General features: G+C 44.2%; 1 protein-coding gene across 3 annotated transcripts in view; it reads left to right on the plus strand.

Moving 5' to 3' along the window:
- The first annotated feature begins 14,101 nt into the window (after positions 1-14,101).
- The window catches only part of LOC126334712 (microtubule-associated protein futsch-like), an 802,673-nt gene continuing 798,807 nt past the window's right edge, over positions 14,102-17,967 (plus strand). For all 3 annotated transcript variants that reach the window (XM_049997227.1, XM_049997256.1, XM_049997264.1), the window contains exon 1: positions 14,102-14,202. The gene's annotated coding sequence lies outside the window, so the exon portion shown is untranslated. The remainder of the gene's footprint in view (positions 14,203-17,967) is intronic.

Genomic DNA, 17,967 nt, shown 5'->3' on the forward strand with positions numbered 1-17,967 from the left:
GCCTGAGATGCTATCGCCAAACAAATTTATTTTCCTAAAACCGAAAAACTGAGTGATACAAAAATTAAACATGGGACGGTAGCAATGACTGAACCTGAGCCAAAGACAGTGCAGTATTGTGCTCTATCATCTACGCTATGAGAACAACTGACACTAAGTATATATGAAAGGCTACTTGAATCTTCACATACAATGGCCTGATAGCCAAATTTCATCGCTAATTCAAAAAATGGCTCTGATCACTATGGGACTTAACTACTGAGTCCCCTAGAACTTGGAACTACTTAAACCAAACTAACCTAAGGACATCACACACATCCATGCCCGAGGCAGGATTCGAACCTGCGACCGTAGCGGTCGCGCGGTTCCGGACCGAAGCCCCTAGAACCGCTCGGCCACTGCGGTCGGCCATTGCTAATTAACTCAGAAATGAGCACCCTGTATATGTATATAAGTTTTCTATTCAAAGAAAAAAAAGTTAACAAATTCCATGCTATAAGATATTGTAAAACTGTTAGCGATAAAACAATCTTAGCAAAAATTTATTACAAAAAACCTTTGAAAAATATTGTCAGTAAACCATAAATTACAAAAAGTAATATACAAACTGTGAAAAAATATTCCTGATACACCAGAAATTAATTTGTTATTCACTTGAAACTTCCTCGCAGATTAAAACTTTGTGGCGGACCGGACTCGAACTCGGGACCTTCGCCTCTCGCGTGATCTACAAACATTTTTTTCGTTATTGATCATTGTACACTCCTGAAAATGGAAAAAAGAACACATTGACACCGGTGTGTTAGACCCACCATACTTGCTCCGGACACTGCGAGAGGGCTGTACAAGCAATGATCACAAGCACCGCACAGCGGACACACCAGGAACCGCGGTGTTGGCCGTCGAATGGCGCTAGCTGCGCAGCATTTGTGTACCGCCGCCATCAGTGTCAGCCAGTTTGCCGAGGCATACGGAGCTCCATCGCAGTCTTTAACACTGGTAGCATGCCGCGACAGCATGGACGTGAACCGTATGTGCAGTTGACGGACTTTGAGCGAGGGCGTATAGTGGGCATGCGGGAGGCCGGGTGGACGTACCGCCGAATTGCTCAACACGTGGGGCGTGAGGTCTCCACAGTACATCGATGTAGTCGCCAGTGGTCGGCGGAAGGTGCACGTGCCCGTCGACCTGGGACCGGACCGCAGCGACGCACGGATGCACGCCAAGACCGTAGGATCCTACGCAGTGCCGTAGGGGACCGCACCGCCACTTCCCAGCAAATTAGGGACACTGTTGCTCCTGGGGTATCGGCGAGGACCGTTCGCAACCGTCTCCATGAAGCTGGGCTACGGTCCCGCACACCGTTAGGCCGTCTTCCGCTCACGCCCCAACATCGTGCAGCCCGCCTCCAGTGGTGGCGCGACAGGCGTGAATGGAGGGACGAATGGAGACGTGTCGTCTTCAGCGATGAGAGTCGCTTCTGCCTTGGTGCCAATGATGGTCGTATGCGTGTTTGGCGCCGTGCAGGTGAGCGCCACAATCAGGACTGCATACGACCGAGGCACACAGGGCCAACACCCGGCATCATGGTGTGGGGAGCGATCTCCTACATTAGCCGTACACCTCTGGTGATCGTCGAGGGGACACAGAATAGTGCACGGTACATCCAAACCGTCATCGAACCCATCGTTCAACTATTCCTAGACCGGCAAGGGAACTTGCTGTTCCAACAGCACAATGCACGTCCGCATGTATCCCGTGCCACCCAACGTGCTCTAGAAGGTGTAAGTCAACTACCCTGGCCAGCAAGATCTCCGGATCTGTCCCCCATTGAGCATGTTTGGGACTGGATGAAGCGTCGTCTCACGCGGTCTGCACGTCCAGCACGAACGCTGGTCCAACTGAGGCGCCAGGTGGAAATGCCATGGCAAGCCGTTCCGCAGGACTACATCCAGCATCTCTACGATCGTCTCCATGGGAGAATAGCAGCCTGCATTGCTGCGAAAGGTGGATATACACTGTACTAGTACCGACATTGTGCATGCTCTGTTGTCTGTGTCTATGTGCCTGTGGTTCTGTCAGTGTGATCATGTGATGTATGTGACCCCAGGAATGTGTCAATGAAGTTTCCCCTTCCTGGGACAATGAATTCACGGTGTTCTTATTTCAATTTCCAGGAGTGTATTTGGTCGTAGCGGACGTAATATTATATCTATTGAAGTTCGCCAGCCGCGGTGGTCTCGCGGTTCTAGGCGCGCAGTCCGGAACCGTGCGACTGCTACGGTCGCAGGTTCGAATCCTGCCTTGGGCATGGATGTGTGTGATGTCCTTAGGTTAGTTAGGTTTAAGTAGTTCTAAGTTCTAGGGGACTAATGACCACAGCAGTTGAGTCCCATAGTGCTCAGAGCCATTTGATTCTTTATTGAAGTTCGTTGTTGATTCTTTCATTGAGATTATTTATTGCAGAGGCCAGGAAGCTCTGTGACCAAACACGCTGAGCCACCGTGCCTGCGGCATCTCAGCTACCCAAATAAGACTCACGTCCCGTCCTCACAGCTTTACTTCCGCCAGTACCTCGTCTAGCTCTCCTACGAAACTTGCAGAACTAGCGCTACTGGAAGAAAGGATATTGCGGAGACATGGCTTTGCCACAGCCTGGGGGATGTTTCCAGAATGAAATTTTCATTCTGTAGCGGAGTGTGTGCTGACGTGAAACTTCCTGGCAGATTAAAACTGTATGCTTGGCCGAGACTCGAACTCGGGACCTTTGCCTTTCGCGGGCAAGTGCTCTTTCATCGGAGCTACCCAAGCAAGACTCACGCCCCGTCCTCACAGCTTTACTTCCGCCAGTACCTCGTCTCCTACCTTCCAAACTTCACAGAAGCTCTCCTCCGGAAGTAAATCTGTGAGGACGGGGCGTGAGTCGTGCTTGGGTAGCTCAGATGGTAGCGCACTTGCCCCCAAAAAGTAAAGGTCACGAGTTCGAGTCTCGCTCCGGCACACATTTTTAATCTACTAGGAAGTTTCATACCAGCGCACACTCCGCTGCAGAGTGAAGATTTCATTCTATTACATACTTGTCATTATTTTTTTAAAAATCCCCACACCCCGACCTCAACCAGACTTAGTCCTTTCACTACAGAGCACTGAGCACAAATGGTGAGGCACATGCAATTCCTCTAGAGAGAAAAGGGGGAGGGGAAAGAGATATCTCGCCATTTTGATGTATTCCTATCGGTCTGGAGAAAAAAGGTTTGGGGTGGGGTCTCCCACGTTTTGTAAGCCATCCTACTGGCCTAGATCAATGGTGGAGGGCAGTCTTGATTTTGGCTCCAGAACTGGCACTGTAGGTGGGTCGTGGATTTGCCCTAGAGCCGTGGGTATGGAGGTTAAATGTACTACATACGACTGCAGTAGAGATGTGGCTGGGACAAGTGACTGGCATCAGGTTACATCCTGTCCTTGAACGTATCTCACTCATTTGCCCGAGATGCGTGGGTGGAGGGTAGAAGTTCCCCAGGAGCGTGGTCGTGACCTTAACGTAAGATTGTTATCTGGCCTCGTGCCCGCACTGATTAACTACCACGGTGTTACGCTACCGACGACCTGCAGGGCTGATATGAACGGGTATGTCGTTGATTTCGGCATTGTTCAACGACAGTGCGTTAGTATGTGAGCAGAAAACAGTTGTAACGTGGTATTTCTGAAAGACGCGTCTTATCTTCGCCGTGAATGCCACGGTGTACAGCACGAAAGCAATGGCAATACTTCGTCCCCATTCCTTCAGAGTATCAGTGGTGTGGATGTGGCACGTAAGGCTCGTCAGATCGGCCCTTCAGTGTAGCTGCTTGTACCGTCTGACTGGCTGTCTCAACTTGACTGACACTACTAGCGGATTCCGCATAGACCGCGGTTTCATTCACACAAACATCAATTTGACGGTGGAGACTGAAGTGGCCGGTGAATTCCCGTTTCTAAACGGCGAAGAGGGTGGAGAATAGAACTTCGAGCCACAGTGTATACATTTAGGGATTTCTAAAAGTAAATTGCAAATGTCGTCCACGCAAACAAGGGAACTAAAGGCAATCAGATTTTCGCAATTTTTTATGTTTATGGTACGCGAAGGTGAGAACTGAAATATCAATGAGCAAAAATAGTTAGACGCAACTCTCAAAAATTCTTGAAGAAATACCTTTTGAACTTCTCTGATCGTCTGTAATACGTCAAAGTAAGAGGATTTTTTTTCGACAAGTAGCATGGCTATGTGGTAGAGCATTCGCCGGTCATGTAGGGGACCTGGGTTCGATATCGAGTGACTTTAAGTTTTTGAATAATGGTGTATGTTGTAACCAAATTTCTGTGTCGCTTAAAATATGTAAGGGTCGAAAAAAATCGATAGCGCTCGAGACTCAGTTGGAATAAAGGTAATTTAATCTTAAAATTCATCAAATGAGTGCTAAGTAACACATATCTAATTGTTATTTTTGTGAATGTCTTCTTATTTCTGATTACATAATGCACACGAAAATTCATAGTTTGTGATAATATAAATTCTCAGTTACCGATACTGTATAAAAGATCTTTAATCAAAGGTGTTTTATTTTTAAAAAATGACACAATAATTTTTTCCATATTTATGTATTTCACGTTACATGCAAATTCTCGTAGAACATGCAGCTTTGTTCAATAACGTGAATTCGTCAAGAATTAAAACTACGCGTCTAATGTGGCAGGCGGGCGATCTACCACACAGCCACGTCGCTTGCCGAAAGAACGACCTCTAATATTGACTTATTAAGAGTGGTCGGAGAACTTCAAAGTCGATTTTCTCGATAATTTTGGCACCGAATTTCTTAAGAAGATTCATCTTTGAGTTATGTACTTCACATACAACAAATGCAAAATAATTCATAAATCCGATTGCGGTGTGGTGTCCTTGTAAGACCATTGCACACGAACAGCGCATTAACATAATGGAAGAAGCAGGCCTCAGCTTGATTTAGCTGCTGACGTCTCAAATCCAGAAATTGGTTTGGTGCAGTTCTCCGTGCTTGTTGGTCTTGTGAAAGCCTTTTCATCCCTACACAGCTAATGCAGCCTACATAAGCTTGAATTTATTTACTTTATTCAACCTTTTGTCTCCATCTACAACTTTTACCCCACGTACTTCCATCCATATCAAAACTGACTAGTCCTTGATACCTCTGTCTGTCACCCCCTTCTCTTAGTCATGTTGGGCCAAAAGGCTTTTTTCTCCTCAGTGTTTCCTTGGTTATCCGATCCACCCACATAACCCTCCAAACATTTCTGTAGTATCACATTTCCGACGTTCCTATTCCTCTCCTGTCTATACCGTTTACCTTCCATGTTTCCTTTCTGCCTCATGCAAATATTTTCGGAAAGGAGCTCCTAGGCCAAAATATACATTAGATGTTCACCAATTTCTTTTTTTACAGAATTTTTTTTCTTTGCTTAGTCAGTTTGCAATTCGTATCATCCTTACCTCTGCTGTCGTCAGTTATTTTGCTCCCGAAATAGCAAAACTTCGCTAAAATTTTTAGTTTCTCTTTTCCTAATCTAATGCCCTCAACATCACCTGGGCCTGGACTCTTACTACACTGCGTTACCCATGTTTTAATTTTGTTGAGTTTCATTTGACGAGGTCGTGCTGAAAGGTAGCGCGTCCAAATTTTTATACGAAAATTCTTAAAGCTTTTTAAACAAAACAAACATTATTAACATTCTGCACCTTAATTCCTCATATCTTCATATTTGTTTCTCTACTTAGTCACCCTGGCGACGAATACATTTCTCCCAACGAGAGATCAGCTTGTTGTCAGTTTGTTGCCACAACCTCACTTCTGCTTGAACTACTTTACCACTATGAAAGTGGAGACTTTTTTCTTTGTTGTTGTTTCATCCACCACGCCCCAAATGGGCGGTGGGTGAGCTATCAGCGGTACAGTACTCCGCTCGTCAGCCAAGAGTGTTCATAAAAGATTGTAGGTGACAGAAAAATAAAAATTTGAGGACTGTTTAGGTCGATGACGGATAGCTAAAATTACGAAGAATACATACAATTTAACAACACAGTTGCAATGAGATGAAATTTTTCTATGAAAGAGCACTGCACTTTAACTTTACATCTGAAGGATCACCACTGGGTGAAAAAGTATTCTGAAATGAAAGAATATGTTTCATAGAGGTTCAGGAGGTGTTGCGGATATGGAGATAGGAGTTTGTTGGGTGGGGAAACTATGGAGATAATAGGTAGGAGGTGAAGCAGGTAGTGGGAATACAGACAGTGGAAAGGACGAAGGGTGAGCAGGATTAATGATGTGTGAGGGGCACAAGCAGATATGGATGGCGTTGCGTCTAGAGGGAGAAGGAGAGAGGAGCCCTGGTGTGGAGTGGGAAAGCCGAGGAGGTGTTAAAGTTGGTAGGAGGGATAAATAGCTGGACAGATCTCATTACCTTGAAGGCGCAGCTGGTTGAAGTTGCGTTGGAATAGGATACAGAATGTGTGTAGGTTTAAGGATGGAGGGGTTTGTTTGTGAAGCTGAGGCAGCATACCAGCTTTGGTGATCAGAGGACTTGACAACGGTGTTATCGGAATCTAGTGTAGGAGATGAGGTCTCCGATGGGGTCAGAATTTGATCAGATGGTAGAGGATCCATGTGGGGGAAGGTAAACAGATCCAGAATGGGAAACAGAGCGCATGGCGTTCAAGGATCTGGAGCGACTTACAGAAATTTGGTGGAGCGGATATCCAAGCAACACTGGCAAGACAGAGGATGGGTCAGTTCATGATTTTGTAGATGTGGGAATAGTGGAGGGATGTTATTCCTGAGTTCGGTCTGTTAGTAGTTCTAAAGTACTATCTGATTCTTGTTGAATGGTTAGTAGGTGAGATTCCTGTGTTAGCTGCTGATCGAGAGATAGTGCAAATCAGTTAGCTGCATAGGAAGGTCGTAAATGGTAAGGTAGAAGTCATGGAAGCGGAAGGTGTGCGTGGTTTGTCCTATAATTATTGCCTGGGTTTTGGAGGGATTGATCTTGAGGCACCATTTGTTACGCCTGTAAGCTAATTGAGGTGGGTTTGAGGGATCATTAGAATTTCTGGAGTGTAGGATAGAGGCGAGGAAAGAGATGTCATCAGCATACTGGAGAAGGTGGAATGATGGGGGTGGTCTGGACATACCAACAATGCAGTGGAGATAAATGAGAGGAGACTGGACAAAATCTTGAGGCACTCCTGCAGTGGAAAGGAATGCACAGTAATTGGTATTGTTAACAGTGACAATGGATGGGCAATTAGATGGACATACATAGTTAATTGGAAGCACATATGTCTGGAGTCTAAAAAAAGATTGAAATACCATACACGATTTACTCTTTCTCTAGGTCAAGAGACACAAAAATAGCAGATTTCTGGGAACAGATCTGGTAGGATAGGAGATTGGTGGATGCAGGGTCAGGTTACTGGAGGAGAAACTGTAACAGAAGCCACACTGGTGAACTGGAAGAAGGTGTTGTTGGTTCAGCTGTTGATGAACACGTTGGGAGATTGGAAGATCTTGCTGAAACCTGAGGTGAGGCAGATGGGGCAATACAAGGAGGTATCAGTAGGGGATATGTGTGGTTTGCGGAATAGGAGGATTTTGGAGGTTTTGTAAGCTCAGGATAATAACCTCTGGAGAAGACAGTGGTACAAAAGGTTGTAAGGGTGACGAGAAGGGAGAGGGGCATTCTTTAAGGTGCCAGAAGGTGATGTGGTCATGTCCAGGGGATGTGCTGCATTTTCTGTGCAGTACGTTTTGTGTCATGTGCTGTGATTGGTGTATTTAATTCTGTATTTGGTATGTTGCCCAAGTAATGGAAGCTGATGCCAGGGGTGGGACAGCAGTGTTGGTACTTTTGTGAATGGTAGGGAAAAGCGAGTAATCAGAATGAGGGTAATCAGGGATAGAGAAGACATCAGAAAGATAGGATACAATGGGTCAGCTTTGCTCAGGTTATCATCTATGGAATGGTTGTGGCGGAGAAGCAAGTATTGAGTTGATGGAAGCTTTCCCATACTTGGAAGAGTTGATGAGGAGTGTAGTGTTGAGTCTGGTGCACGTCTGGCGCCAATCCTGGCATTTTTTGCATTTAATAAATTCCTGACACACCTCAGTATTTGTTGGTGGCATGTAAGTGTGCCCTGGCCAAAAGTGCGTAGGAAGGAGCAGTGCATATGACACAATTCTCAAAAGAGGAGTAAGGCCTGTGGAGGTGGGTGGCCCAGTGAGGATATATTGTCTCAGTAGGGATGTGCTTGGAGATAGCCTCTGACAAGGTCTGTTCCAGGAAGGATGTGGCATGAGGGGTATCATCAGGTTGTTGTAAGGTTTGGGGGTAGCTACCCATCTGGGTTTCTATGAAGTCCTAGTAGGCATTCCAGGTGGTATGGGAGTAGTATTGTATAAGTCTTTAATGGAGATTGGGATGGGATGCATGGGTATAAGGTTGTGTGCAGTAGATGGTGAGGAGTATACATAGGTGATAACTTCCAATCCAATCAAGGGCTTCTGCCATAACGTCTCCAAGGAGGTTGGGGGTGTTAGGATGACATTGAGGGTGGTGTTGATGTCAGGATGAGTGTGGTGTGGGATGGGAACAATGTCACCTTCCAGGGAACTGATGCCACCACTGGCGCTCTGCTGGGGATCTCCTATGGATGTCAAGATCAGTGGCAGTAATATTGGCAGAAAAGGTGCGATCTGAGTGAGCGAGGAAGTCATAAGGGATGGGATGATTACGTCGGATGTTTCTGGTTACTCAGGCAATAGTTAAGGTGCGAGGATAAGGTGTTTGGTGGGAGTACTGTACAAGGGTTGTGGCCAAGCAGGGACTTTTTGTGATGGCTAATTGCAACTCCATCTCTGGACAAGGGAAGGGGGCTATTTGTGCAGTGAAGAATATATTGGATGGTGTGATAGGGTTGGAAGAATGTTTCATTAAAGGTATGGAAATTGTGTTGTGGAAGGGTATGTTTCAAAAGACTTATGGGTGGATGGGGAGCGGATGTTATGGTACAAGACTTTGTAGTGCTGTCACGCCATTACAAGGGACAGTAACAGTGGTGCTTGTGGGTGGGGACTAGATGCACCTTATGCTAGTGTGTCGAGGCGAGTGAAGAGAAAGTGGGTCTGGTGGTGGGAGTAGGTAGCTTGGATGTTTACATGAAAGACAGAGCGATTAACAGGTGAGATTCGTCGAAGGGTCTGTGAATGTTGGAATTAATGAATATTTTGGAGAACAGCTGTTATGAATATGATGATGTCTTCAGTACTGGAGGTTGGGTGGAGACAAATGCTGGGTTGAATGGGGGTTTCAGTAGGACAGATAGAGTTAGTGAGTTCCACCTTGATTGGATGAGGATTAGCTTTGCATTTCATGTAATAGGTGGAGTGGGAGTCTTTGCGGGTGTTGTAAGCAGGAGAGGAAGCTAGGGATTTGGAAGGTTCGACCTTGTGGCAGTGGTGGTATATCAGAGCTCCCTCTTTAAGGTGAAGGTTAATGGTGGAAGTAAATACACTGACAATGTGGTTGGGTCTGTGATCACTGATGATACGAAAGTCTTGTCAGACTTCTAAATTCGGTGTGGTGTTCGTTTCGGATTCCTCTTCAGATCCATGGTGATCAGTGCAGTGAGGGAGAGGGGACGGTGAGGACGTTGGGGTTGTATGGCACAGGTATTTAGCAGGCTTAGGACCAAAGGCAACATGAAGGATTTTGAAGAGGAGATCACTGTGGAAATTGCTGAGGGACTTAGATAATAAAGGCACTTTCCTAGGGATGATTTGTTTCATGTTAAAGCTGAGTAGGTATTTTTTGATTTCGAGGGTGAAGGATTTGGGTTTGAGGAATTTTTGATCTGGGTTTGAGAAGGTGAGTACAGTGGGGGGGTAGGAGTTGTCTCCATATGCTGGGTGTCGTCAGGATCAATTAATGGATTTTTTTGTGTGGGAGCAAGACTGATACCAGTGTTTTGTCGTTTTGTTGGTTTTTTAAGAGCTTTTGTGGGGAAGAATGGTTGTGGGATGGAGGGTGGTGAACTGTGACGTCGTTGAGTGTTATCTTTGAGCAATGCAGGTCTTTTAGTATTATATGCATCAGTTGGTGCAGTGAGACTCGATGAGGCGAGTCTCATATTGTCATCTGGGGCAATTGTTGTTCAGCGGGCTGTCACGCATGTGGCAGTGGTGGATGTTGTGGCTGATGAGTCTTGGCTGAACGGTAAACTATAAGGGAAGCTGCAGAGGAAGAGAGATGCTTGGGTTATGGTTGTGGTGGAAGAGGTTACTGTAGGTAAGGGAGGATAGGTGTAGGAAGCTGATTGTGCTACATGTGGTGATGGCGGCAGCAGAAGAAGTTTAGATGATAATTGTGAGATGATCCATGATGGTGGACGGTGATGAGCAGCGTTGAGTGGGATGAGCGGCCGCGAGTGATGATAATGTCTCCAGTGTGATGCAGTGGCGGCGAAAAACAGATGGCACCCGCGGCGGCGACAAACAGGAGATGAGACTGCGGTGACTGGCTGATGGAGGCGAAGACTGGCTGCCATGACCAGTGGCAAGGCCGAGGTCGGGATGCGACGACGATGACTGTCAGCTTAGGAAATGTCAGGTAGTGAGTACTGGCAGTGAAAGCATTGATTGGCAGTGTAAACTCGCAGCAATGGAGAGGGCGACGGCGATAACGATAGGGTAGACATCTGGAAACACATCCATATCGGAACTGGAAACCTGAGAACAGCCCAAGCAGTTTTATTTACGAAATGAATAGGGGTTCCAGCCCTCGAATGTGACCAAGTGAAGTGCTTGGAGATGTCCTGTAAGTCTTGGGGCCTCTATGGAGGACGATCGATGACAGCGAACTCAAGGCATCGAATTACTGTATTTGTCGCAGCACGCTGCTTCTTATCCACCAACATAGTTATGGTACACATTGCCATGCTACACGCTACAATTCGGAGCTCTCTAGTGGCAGAGATCTGCAAGTACACTGCTAGAAAAAACAATTAGAACACACTTTTAGAGGTTTCCACTTCATTCTAGATTTATTGTTGCAACAGTGCAAATGGAGTATAAGAAATCATTACATGTGCAGATCAGTAGCCCAAGCGGGTTCCCAGGTACCAAGTATCAACCCATGATGAAACGCCCGTATTAGTACTTCGTGTAGCTTCCATGGCTAGCAAGGCAGGCGCTGACTCTGGCATCCAGGGGATCATACAGATAGTGAATACTTCTCGGGTTATGTAATACCACACATGCTCCTCCTGTTCATGTAGTTCTGTAAAACTTGATGGTTGGTGACTTAATGTCCCAGAAGTGCTCGATTGGAGACAGATCCAGAGATCATGCTGGCCAGGGAAGTTGCTGCACATATTGCAGGTCACCTGGAGTTTCAGGGGCAGTGTGTGGGCGAGCATCATAGTGCTGGAACAACACATCACCTACCTGTTGCAAGAAAGACAAAAGAATGGGTATAACAACTTCTGCTGGTTGGCGTCCTCTCCAGAAACACCAAAACTGTAGTACCCCAGACCACAAGGCCTGGAGGAAGGCCTTTGTGTCAGACAAATGGACTCTATAAGACAGCGCTCACCACGTCTATGCTGTAAGCACAAACGACTATCACTGGCATGCAGGCAGAATCTGCAATAATCGCTGTAGGCCACAATGCACCATTCCATCTTCCTGAGATATACTCTGACGGCACCACTTGAACCGTGCACGTCGATGTTGTGGCGTTACTGGAGGACGCTGCTCATAAACAGCTCGCAATAGTTCGTGTTGACACGTCTAGGCTCACAAGCCGTCTTACCTGTGCTGTGTTAACTGCGCGATCTGCCACAGCTGCCCTTACAATATGACAATCCCGGCGGGCGTCTATGCTGCATGGATGTCCAGAACCTCGTCTACGAGTGTCTGCATGTTCACGTGAGCACTGATGCCAGCACTGGCTCACAACGTGTGTGGTAATTCTCCAACAGGACCATCGCGTCGCTCTGAAGGCCACAATTTGACTCCTTTCAAACTGCTGAGTTGGCTGTAGGAAAAACGAATGTGTCTCACTGGCATTGTTATCTGCTTGCTTCAGATGTTTACACCACACTGAACCTTCTAGTTGTAAGCATTCCCTTCTAAAAAGCAAACACGGATGGCTCTCTGGAAGCTATGTTACTAGCTTGTCTGTTGGCGGACGACGCTGAAACCATTATCATTACATCTACCATCCCACAGGTGGCATATGCCGTCATCGGATAAAAGTCTTTCCAGGCGTACCAATTTTTTTCCGGCTGTGTATCTGGACGTGAGTAAAGAAGTAGAATCGTAATAACGTTTGTTTTATTTAAAAATCTTTAAGAGTTTTGATATAAAAAATCGGAGGCATTCTTTTCAAGCAAGCCCTCTCGTATAATCTCTTTTCCAAACAGTGTCCATCCGCTCAGCTGAATCTTCCAAGTCCTGTGCCATCTATAATTTATTTAATAAAATTGCAGCCAAATATCCATATACAGTTACTTTGCTTAACATTTTACATTTACATTTTACATTTTTGCATATTCATTTATAGATTTCACTCTTAAACTGCACAGTTCTACATGATATCGTTCACAGGCTTCGTTACACAGTTCACACACACAAGTTTTGAATTTGTAAGTTAGATAATGAAAGCCGTTAACAGATAATCCAGTTACGACGTGTCGCAATTTGGTGCTGCCCATGAGCGGTTCTTCATTGCTTCGGTGTCATAGACCTCCAGCCATACTTTTTCTCGTTTATCCTCCATGATCTTCAATTGATTTCTGGAAGACCTGGTGTGTGGCGTCATATATCGAAGCTTGATGTCTTCAATTAGGAATGTCTCTCTCGCTAGCAGGTACACTAGTCTAGATTCTTTTGTCTTTGAGAGACCTAGTGTTCTTTTTACATAAGTGGAATTTACTTTTTCTAGTGTTTCTAGATTTTTTCCTGTCAGGTGGTTCCATATAACCTCCATCCCATAGGCCGGGATTGGCAAGATTTTTGTGTTGAATAATTTCATGGCCGTTTCTAGAGTGAGTAGGCGGATGTTTTGATATCCTGTACTGCTATTGCATTCTATAATGGTAAACCGTAAAGTTTTCTATACTTTAAAAATAGCTGCACAACAGCAACGGTTTCACGTAATAGAATTATAAACAGCCGACCAGTTGCAATGGATAAAGAAATTCTTTACCTAGGTATCGACAAATATAAATTTGTCTTCTTCAGAAGGTAACAATTTTACATTAGTAAGGACTAATGTACCATCGCCGTTTTTACTATTGTAGGCATAGATCCATGTGTCAAAATTAAAATATAGACCTAGAATTAGGGTTTGTCACTTTAATATAAAATAGCTCATGGATCTTGCAGAGCTCACAACCGACTCTGCAAGATCGATGAGCTACTTTATATTAACGTGACAAACCCTAATTCTAGGGCTATATTTTAATTTTGACACATGGATCTATGCCGACAATTGTAAAAACGGCGATGGTACACTAGTCCTTACTAATGTAAAATTGTTACCTTCTGAAGAAGATAAATTTTGTTTGTTGAAACCTAGGTAAAGAATTTCTTTGTCCATTGCTACTGGTCGGCTGTTTATAATTTTATTATTGTAAAGCTTTCTTTTTTTCTCCTTGAATTTTAATACCCTTTCCAAACTTGCCATACGGCTAACTAGAAAAAGAAATGCTGTATATTGTCACAATTTAGAATTATCAAGTGACAGACGATGACACAGAGACTCATCCTCTCAGATCACTCCATTTTCTGGAGCAGAAGGTAGTTCCTGGTACTAGCGTTACCCATCGGAGAAGCTGAGAGACCAGACGTGCGCAAAAATCAGCAGCCGGTCACAGCAGGTCCGAGAAAATGCGTAAAGGGCCGAGCGGGTACGTATTTCGCAAGTGTCGGCGCCGCAGCGCGTGCCGTGCCGTGTGTACCTGTAAGGAAAGCGGCGGCCCGCGTGACGTAGCAGTCACGTGACCCGCGGCGGCGCGCCGGCCGGAGCGCCCGTGGCCGGCACTCAGTGTCCGGCGCTCGCTCCCCACGGACGTCACCGCCACAGCCTCACAGCCGCACAGCCGCTCCTCACACACGCCTGCCGGGCCGCCCGGTAAGTCCGCCCTGCTACCTGTTGCGAACCTCTGCCCGCCTCCCTGAGCTCGCGCGCCGACGCCCACCGACGCTGCACTCGCCCACCGACGCGTTGTAAACAAACGCGCGAGCAACAGGTGGGCGGCGCCCGGAGCACCGGGGCGGGAAGTTCGAAAGCGACGGCGTGGGCCGCTGTGGCGAGCAGCTGATCTTGACAGTCACCGCCGGCCGCGTTTCGCCTTTTTCTCTCCCGCTTTACCTCATTTCGTAATTAGCTCTCCAAACTCTTTAACCTCCTCTTTAATCTCACCTACCTTTCCACCGATGGTCACGTATCATGCTTACCGCGTGCAACAGTGAAAATGTAAATTCCATTCAACTAGCTAATTCTTACCATTTCAGTTGAACTGATAACTAATGTCACATACAAAACTAAAACTTAGCTCTGGTTTTCTTTTTGCAAAGATTCTCATCCACAAAGGAAAACAGAGGAAATTTGTTGCCAACTTACGAATAACTGTTACATATGACAGGAATGAAACAATATAACAAAAATAACATCCACCTCTCGAGTCCTACCAGTTCAGTATACTACATCATTTAGTACTGTAGTCGGCAGTAACTGTAACTTATCCTCGCGGTTTGTTTTGAAGTGTTTTTTTACAACTCATGAAAAATTTTGCAAAGATAATTAATCATCAACGCTAGGCCCATAAACACTTGAGGGAAAAATTACAACAATTCAGTGGATCGAATTCGATGCTGGTAAATTGTTTGGCCTACAAATTCGAGGGCTTGCCAGATACGAGCAAGACGATGAAATGTTACAATGTGAGGAGAAGGTTCCCTACGAAAATTTTTATAATGTTTGCTAGTTCGAGGCAATACACAAGTTATTGCTGCAGTGGTTAACGGTTTCGGCCTGACGCTCCCATCCTCAAACCACACACGCTGTTATCAACTGAAACTAGTTATACAACAGGGTGCAGAAAGGCAGCAGTATCTTTGTACAACAATGTCAAAACTGTGAGCGACAAATACTCACATTGATAAAAGAGCCTATGTGTGTACTTTAACAGCCGTTCACTTATGTAATAAAAAGGAATGCTTACAGGTGTCCTTTCGATGTTATTTATTATGTGGCTACAACTTTCGGTGATTAAGTACATCATCTTCAAAGCTTAACTGAAGCTGAGGGGGTTAACTCCAATCGTAAACTCCATGAGAAACCAGTTCACAGTTCTTGGCCACTGATGGAATCGTGTGTACTATTGGAGTTAACCCCCTCTGTGTCAGTTAAGACCTAAGGATGGTGTACTGCATCACCGAAACTGGTAGCCATTTAATAAGTAACATCGAAGGGATGGTTGTAGGTGTTCCATTTTATTACACAACCAAACACATCAATGAGAGTATTTGTTGCTCAGAATTTGACTTTCTTGTACTAAGCTGTTCGTGCTTTTTGCACCATTTTACATAACCAGTTACGGTTCATAACAAGGTGTGCGGTTTGAGAATAGACAAGTCAGACCGAAACCGGTAACCACTGCAGCAATAAACTGTATGTTCATGCAAATGAAAAAGACAAAACAAGAAAAATATAAAATTTTCCTTAAAAATATTTGTTTTTTACTTCTTAGCAAATAAGAGAGCACAAAATTATAACGAGGTGGTGATGAACTGTTGTCATACTATAAAATGTTTGGTGATAATATTTCAAGCATTTTTCGATTTCGTTCCTAAAAACTGCGATTCAATTTCTGACGAACACGGCGAATGGTTTCATCCAGTTATTACAGTCACGAAACATTGGTACACAGGGAAGTGACCTCCTGCTATTTTATAGGTGGAACATCCCGACGTAGCTTATAAGCGTGAGACAAGCGGAAACGCGCAGCCCATTTATATTTTGATCAAAAATTCTTCAAAATGTCAGATCAGAACATTGATGATGGTAAAAGTGTTGACAGTTGTGAAAGATAGGCACTCTAGAGGTGCCTACTGTCATTTCTTCGTTCATTATAAATTAACGGATTATTTTTATATGTCTGATAATTTCTATAAGGAACTGTAAAAAAATTATCAAATTGTTTTGGTTTAGTTTAATAGTTTTTTGAAATGAAGTTCATTGAATTTCATAAGTGCAGGTGTTTCCCATTACTCAAGTGACTCTTCAGGTCAGCGATTCATAATTGTTGGTAAATTACGTATAATAAACATTTTGTTGTGTATTACTACTTTAATAAATATGTATATTGGTGGCAGAGAGCTGGAAATAATTAGTTGTTTTGACGGACTTTTTTGTTCTGTTATGTCTAAATAAAGGTAAAAATCGTAATAAAAGAAATATACAAATTTTCAACGAAGATTGTTTGCACAGTGCTACTGGTCGCATATACAAAAACGTGGGTTATATGAATTACTGCTGGAAATGAGATATTTCTTATGCAGGTGGTAACAGCAAATAGGAAAAAAAGGGAACTTGCAGTTTTTTGTTTAAAGCACAATTTTAGTGTGTTCCCAGTGCGTTGAGAAGTTCGCGCACTCATCGAAAATCTGGAGGACTTTCTGATAGGGCAAATTTAAATCTGCTCTTTGTGTGCATCTAGGCTTCAATCAAAAGAAAATTATTAATTTAGTATTTCAGTTGCTTCTATTCTGAACACCACTTCCATTTTCAATGGTTATGCCATCACTATCAGATAGATTAAGATATTTTTGAGTCGTGGGATTAACTTTTGTCATGTCGCTGTGTTGTCTGTTTATCAGAGAGCGATGTGGCAAAATGACTGTATGTCGTCTTGCAACATTCATAAAATACTGTGATACTGAAATATGTAGTGACCACATATGTAGTATACTATGCCAGCATACAGGAAATGTATTCATCCAGATATGTAGGCAAGAGGATACACAACATTCTTTCCTCATCACAACCCGAAAAATGAGATGACGCATGTGCGTGTCTCAAATAAATCCCTAGATATGGAAATATGTATCGCATGATGATGGAATTACCACCGAAACGCTTCCTGGTCATTCAAATAAAAATGAATGAAGCTGTAAGTCCTTAATCTTTTTTGTGTGTTATCTAATCAACTGTAGCCGTAGATAAACAGTCCATTATAGACGAAGTATTTTGTATATCATTCGCGAAAGAAAAGAGAAAGAGGGGTGGGGATGAGAGAGTGTTACCAGAAGTACCTTCCACCACATACAGTTAGTTGGTGTTCGGAGTATGATGTATTTATTCCTGTTGGTCGTTAAATGCATTTTCGTTGCTGTACCTAAACACCATTGGTAAGACGGCTGTTGGAGAACTGCTCAAACGATTCGTAGCTCATACAAAATTCTGCAGGCAGAGTGTGACTTAATATTTAAAAAATGCTTTTCAAATTTTTGTTTTTTTAGTGTCAATTTTACGAAAGTGTTTCTCGAAAATGCACCGACAGCTACTAAATGAAATTCTTTACTGTGCTACCAGTCTCAATTCACAGATCGTAATCGGACTGTGAAACATACTTCATTCTAAACTCAAGCGTAACTGGCAGAGAACATCTGTAATTCATGTTTTGTGTGTGTTCAAACACAGAGTTAACATAATGTTCTGCAACAATTACGCTTATTTTGAGGTTAGAGTTAAGAGTTTTCCGCAGCTATATTGTTTATGGCCTGGTCAGTGAAATTTTAGTACAAGAAAAGAGATTTATTGGGCAACTATCTGCGAACTTTAGAAAATGTCTTTCACAAAAGGGTTACAGCAATGGAGCACCGCCTTTCTAAA

Source organism: Schistocerca gregaria, chromosome 1 (assembly GCF_023897955.1).
Source record: "Schistocerca gregaria isolate iqSchGreg1 chromosome 1, iqSchGreg1.2, whole genome shotgun sequence".
In the NCBI taxonomy this organism is placed as follows: domain Eukaryota; kingdom Metazoa; phylum Arthropoda; class Insecta; order Orthoptera; family Acrididae; genus Schistocerca; species Schistocerca gregaria.